The following is a 5,866-nucleotide window of genomic DNA, read 5'->3' as shown; positions in this document are numbered from 1 at the left end:
GCACATATAGAACAATGTTACAAACTATACAAGTTGACAGAAATAAGGAAGAAAAGTAAAGAAAGAAAAATTTATTAGCCGCATAATTTGCATAGCCTTTAAACTCTATGGAAATGGTACTTGAGCTGCGTAATGTCCCATCATAGTCACCAAAATACATTAAACATAAACAATTATGCAAATTGGGTAATTTATTACATGAATTAAAGCATTAATTAGCAAGTCAGCATGCTTGTCTTCTTATGACACAGCAGTGGTATTAATATTAATGCTATCTAAAAGCATTAAGGAGTTCTGTTATGTTTTAAAAAATGAGTTTTACTTAATGCTGCATTAAAAGTACTGTCACTAAAATGTCTCAACTCAGACATGACCACCACTGCTAGGAAAACCAAACAGCAGCTGGCTTGTCGTTATTTCTTGAGCAAGGCAGTGAATAAACTTTACCAGCCTCTGGCTAACTGTTTTCCATGTTTCACATTTAATGGAGACACAGTGTTTGGCCTGGAGGACACTAAAAGTAATAACGTCCCACTGGTGATATTCCGTCCACTTTAAAAGGTAAGATCGCGGCAGCATTACTCACATGCACACTAATGCTCACTTTCTATTTGATTAAACACAGGCAAATAATCTCACATAATGCCTTCTTGTCAACAACAGTTGTGTGTGAGTGTGTGTGTGTGTGTGCGCGTGTGTGTGTGTAGGTAGATCGTATTTGTTTAAATGCCTTAATAGGAAAATTACCCTTTACCCAGGTGCACTGATCCTCTCTCACTTTAAGCATTCTGTATTATACTTTAAGTGTCGAGTCAAAACACTGAGCCTTAGACTTTGTATAAGTGTGTGTGCATAATTCATGTCTATCCCTGCATATGCATGGCGGTCATGCTTAAATATTATACTAATTAGTCCTTATTTGGTTTAATGTGGCAATTGGACATGCTTAAAGGTTTCTACAGTGGCACTCATCCTGTAGCACTACATGGAACAGTTACAAGAAGATCACAATGTAGTAGCAGCATTACTTTGCTTATGAAGTCTGGTTCAGTCTGTGGTCACTGATCAACAACCGTTAACAATGAAAACACAGCAGATTGATGCCTTAAAGCCATAAAATTTGAAGCAGATGGCTACCTGGATGACTGAACCTACACAAATGACTCTCTGCAATTATCTGAGGCCTCATCCTCTCTATAAAAGAACATGGAACATTCATGACACTGAGGGGTTTCTGCTAATTGCAGCACACTAACTGAACAGTCTCAGTCACACAGAAAGTGCTGATGGAATACTGTTAGAGAGCTTTAGGACAGCTTAATGCGCCTGCCCTCTCTGACTCATCAAGCTGAGCGATCAGAGAGAGTAATTGAGGGCAAGTCAAAGGCTAAACTATCTTTTTGTACACTCACTATATTATTCTGTTACCTCTGTGCTAGGATGGAAATTAGCCCCCCGAATGTGGTGAGGTGGAGTGTTTTGAATAAATGTCCTCAATATTCTGTCTGAGTTGTAAGTTTAGTGTGTTTCTGTGTGTATGTGTGCTTAGGAGTTTCAGAGCATTGTGGTCAAAAATACCCACATACTCACAGGTTCAGATGGCTTGAGGCCTTCACTGTAAATCTGTGATAATAGAGGGGGGGTCAAGGCATTGAGTAACAGAAAATAAAATCAGGTCATGAAATTGGAGGACCGCTCAGTGTACCACTGTATAAATCTAAAGTAAAAGCAAACCCATTTGTCAAAAAGATAAAATAATTCTGGGAGCTAAAAACAACCTGCAACAGTACACATACCCTTTCCCCATGAAAAAGAAATCTCAAGTCTGAACTAAGAATGAACTGGTTCAAACTGTTCCAAAAATGTCTTCCTAAAACTTCTCCCCTAGCCTGTGAAGCCGTGGCCCAAATATCACTTTGTACTTCACGCCATAGTAATAATCAGCAGTTTTGAATCCCCCACCTCCCCGCAGCCTGTAAGCTTGTGTTTACCACCAGTCTCCTTGCTCTTCAGCATTCATTATGTCATGTGAGACTAACAAGTAAAAACCCCAGCTGCAGTTGCTGCCAATTCAGCCCACACACTACCTCTGTAGTGGGGGGAGGGGCATCTGAAAGAACATAGTTGTATTTCTCTGAATCATAACAGTGAGTGAGTGTATTTTTTTGTATATGAATATGTTTGGTGCCGTATGTTCCCTCCGATTACGTGCAGGCGCTGCCTCTAGGATTTTATGCCTCATTGTCACCCTTCCTCTCAGCTTCTCCTAGGATATGACTTTCACCTCCCTTTCCTCTCTCAAGCCTTGCACGAACTTATGAACTTGCTATCTTTTAAATTCCCCTGCCAAAAACTTTGCTTCTCCTCATCTCGCTCCTTGTCTCTACTTTCTCTTCTTCCCCATCTTTTATCTGTCTTCTTTTCCATTTCACTCTTCCTTTCTGTCACTCTCTCCGTCTGTCTCCTCTGCCCTCTTCAAGGGGTAAAGACATTACAGAGATCCTTTCCTCTCAGCCACTATTGATTCCCAGCTCAGCTTACAAAAATCAATAAATCACCAATTGGATCAAAACGGAGACTAGAGGGTGAAAGAGAGAGAGAGAGAGAGGAGGAGAGGAGAGAAAAACCATAAAACACAGACAAAGAGGAAAACAATGGGGTGAAAGAGAAATAAGTGATCATAAAAGTGTTAATATTGAATCATTCAGACCTCAGATAAAAGAATACACGAAAACCCAAGAATAAAAACTTTAAAATGTGAAAACTCCTTTGCTTGGGTTAAATGCAATTAGCATATCAAGGCCTCACAAAGTTGGATTTCGTAAGTAAAAAGTACAGTCATCATGAGCTCAAGGGGGATTCACTGAACAGCGGGAGGAGGAGTAAATTAAGATGGACAACAGAATAAAAGAATCTGGAGGTGTGTTTGTGTGAGGTGCTCTGATCCTTATTGACTGGCCTGGGGAAATGGTTTTGCTTGATGGAGGAGATTGTACTCTGATAGAGAGAGAGGGAGAGAAAGGGAGAGAGAGGGACAGAGGCCTGATGGAGCTATCAGAGCCCAGACTATCTCTCTCAGTTACTGTAATTTCATACAGGTGCCCACACACCCAACACACACACACACACGAACACTTAGATACGGACCATCTTCCAACAGACGGACAGCGGTGTCTGGCATCATTAACCTGGCGTCTTTCTAATTCAGACAGATTGTGGCTGGTGTGTGTGTTGTGTGTGTGTGTGTTAGTATGTACTCCCCTCCGTGTATATCTGGTGGTCTAGTTGTGTCTGTGCTCTTGCTAAGTGAGCAACTTCCTGAACTTTGGCCACTGGGATATAGATTTCTAGTAAGATAAATGATTTGCAGACATATTTAGCCTGCAAACACACACACACACACGGATGAGACTTCGGTTGGCACAGTTTATATAAGAAGTTTCACTGTCGACTAACAGAAACACATTTCTTTACAAAAGGTTTCTATACAAGCTGCAAAGTAAAAGCTGATTAATTAAAATGTATTTTTAATGTTTTCTGTCTCCCAGGCTTATTTTAATTAATCAAGGAATATGAGGCTGTGCAAACAGTAATATTACTTGTTTAAGACAACACAGCCACCAAAAATTATAGATGCAAGATGTTACCTAAGAATGAGATGTGTTTATCTACAGATGCCACGGGTTGCCTTCCACGGAGGCTGCCATGTTGAACCTCCATGCTTCTACAGTAGCCCAGAGTGGACAAACCAATCCAAACACTGGCTCTAGATGAGGCTGTTTGCATGTTTTGCGGACACCATAGTTTCTCCCTCGCTCTTGGAAGGGTGAAATGAGTAAGTTGCAATCTGCAGCTACACCTAGATGCAACTAAATGCTACACACTGGACCTTTAAAGTACAACACATTCACATAATAAATAAAACCTAACCCAACTACAATAATTTAACACTACATGACAGTTACAGTACTAATAACAGCAGAATAAATTATGAGCTGCTATTCTATAAACTCTAGCTTCAAACTTCAACTCTTTTGCTAAGATTTTATATTTAAATGCAATATTGGCGTGATGCTGTCGGGGTCACCCTTACCTCCCAGGTGATAGGTTCCTCCCGTGGTGATGGTGAGAGGTGAGGTGGAGCGCACAGCAGACGCCTCCTCGCCATCTATCGTCAACATGGCAAAGTTCTCCTTGGCGACCAAGCGTATTGCGTGCCATTGGCCGTCGTTAAGGCTTGAACCTAGAAGAGGGGCAGAGATAAAAATGTTTTGAGAACACACACTGCAAGTATTTTTGCCCGACCATAAATTATAAACATTGTGCTCTAGAAGTGTAAACCCTTTGTGGTTAGTTCATGGTTTTAACTGTCTCACAGGTCTAACCCACATCGTCTTTTGACTAGCTACTGACTTTACTTGTAGCTTAATAACAAAAAAATCCAGACTGATTTCTGAACTCAACTTTGTTATAAGAGATTATAAGAGAATGTCAAGAACCTGACTAGGATTTAAGGAAAAAATGACTGAGTGACTCATCATGGGTGAGAAGTATGTGGGTGTTGAAACTAGGAAATGCAATTTCTGTCTATGATGTGTGGCTATCCCTCTCTGTTTACCTTCTACTTTGTCAGTATTTTCTCCACAATCATTGCACCCCTGAGTTTTTTACCCAAGCTGCCTGCTGAATGTGGCTTCAGACAGAGTTAAGACATTCTCAGCAGAGGATCATCTTCACATATTTTTCTCACTTCTACACATATTCTCATATGTATGCCAATGCTGCCCAATTCTTCTTCCTTTCTCTTTTGTTCTCCCACTCCTACTTTCTCTCTCCCTCTCTCTAAGCCGAGTGCAGCTCCCAGTCTCAAGGCCCCTGTGTCTCAACTCCATTAACTCTCAGAGAACCCTGTTTGCGACTGAGCACCAAAGTGCATGTGTGTGTGTTCTCTATCTGCGCATGCAAGCTTTGAGCACTTTGTGCGAGTGTGTACGAGTCTGTAATGTGCTGCGTTGTCTGCATATGTCAATGTAGTGTGTGTGTGGCTGTTCGTGTAATGCGAGTTTTGTGCTCTCCTTTTCTCTCTCTTCCCTTGTAGCTGTGCTCCATTAAATATGAGTGATGTTTTGGAAAGGGACATTACTACTGGAGCCGAGAGAGAAGCCAGCTCGCTCTCATCACCCTCTCCTCTATACATCACCTCTTACTGACACCAATCTCTATTCATCCTTCCTTCCCTGCCTCCCTCTATGTCCCTGATTCTTTCTTCTGTCTCTCTGTCCTGTGTTTCTGCATTTCACTTCTCCCTTTTTTCTTTCTGTCTTTATACTCCTCTTTTCTTGTGGCCGTCTGCTGCATTGTCCGTCTTTTTCAATTCGGCTCCGCTCACTGCTTCACTGACTGTAATACATCGATAGTGAGGACACCGTAGTGAAGTTCAAGGTACGGTCACGTGCAAATCAATCTCAGAAGAGTGCACATACATTCATGCATTCCAGTCAATACACATGTACCTTAGCATGCTGTATACGTGTAAAACCCACGCGTGTGAGACAGTCCGCAAGCTTCTTTTAGTACATTGCTTTGTATGTGAGAGTGTCTTGTGTGTGTCTTCACCATCTACAAGGCCCACTTTTGCATAGTTTATTTCTTCCCAGAATGCACTTTGAGACCCTGGCTTTCATGTCAGTAGGGGTCTACGCTAATTAATCTCCATCACCAGGGTTACCATGTGTATGTGTGTGAGCGTATGTGTGTGTCATCATTGCAGTAGCCAAGATGGCCACCTGCTGAGGTGGGGTGACCGCTGTGGCCTTGTTCAGGAAAACGCTGGTTAGATACGCACACATGCAACACACACACACAC

Source organism: Morone saxatilis, unplaced genomic scaffold (assembly GCF_004916995.1).
Source record: "Morone saxatilis isolate NCDOM2014 unplaced genomic scaffold, NCSU_SB_2.0 Contig0, whole genome shotgun sequence".
NCBI lineage: Eukaryota > Metazoa > Chordata > Actinopteri > Moronidae > Morone > Morone saxatilis.
This window is presented reverse-complemented; position numbering follows the sequence as displayed.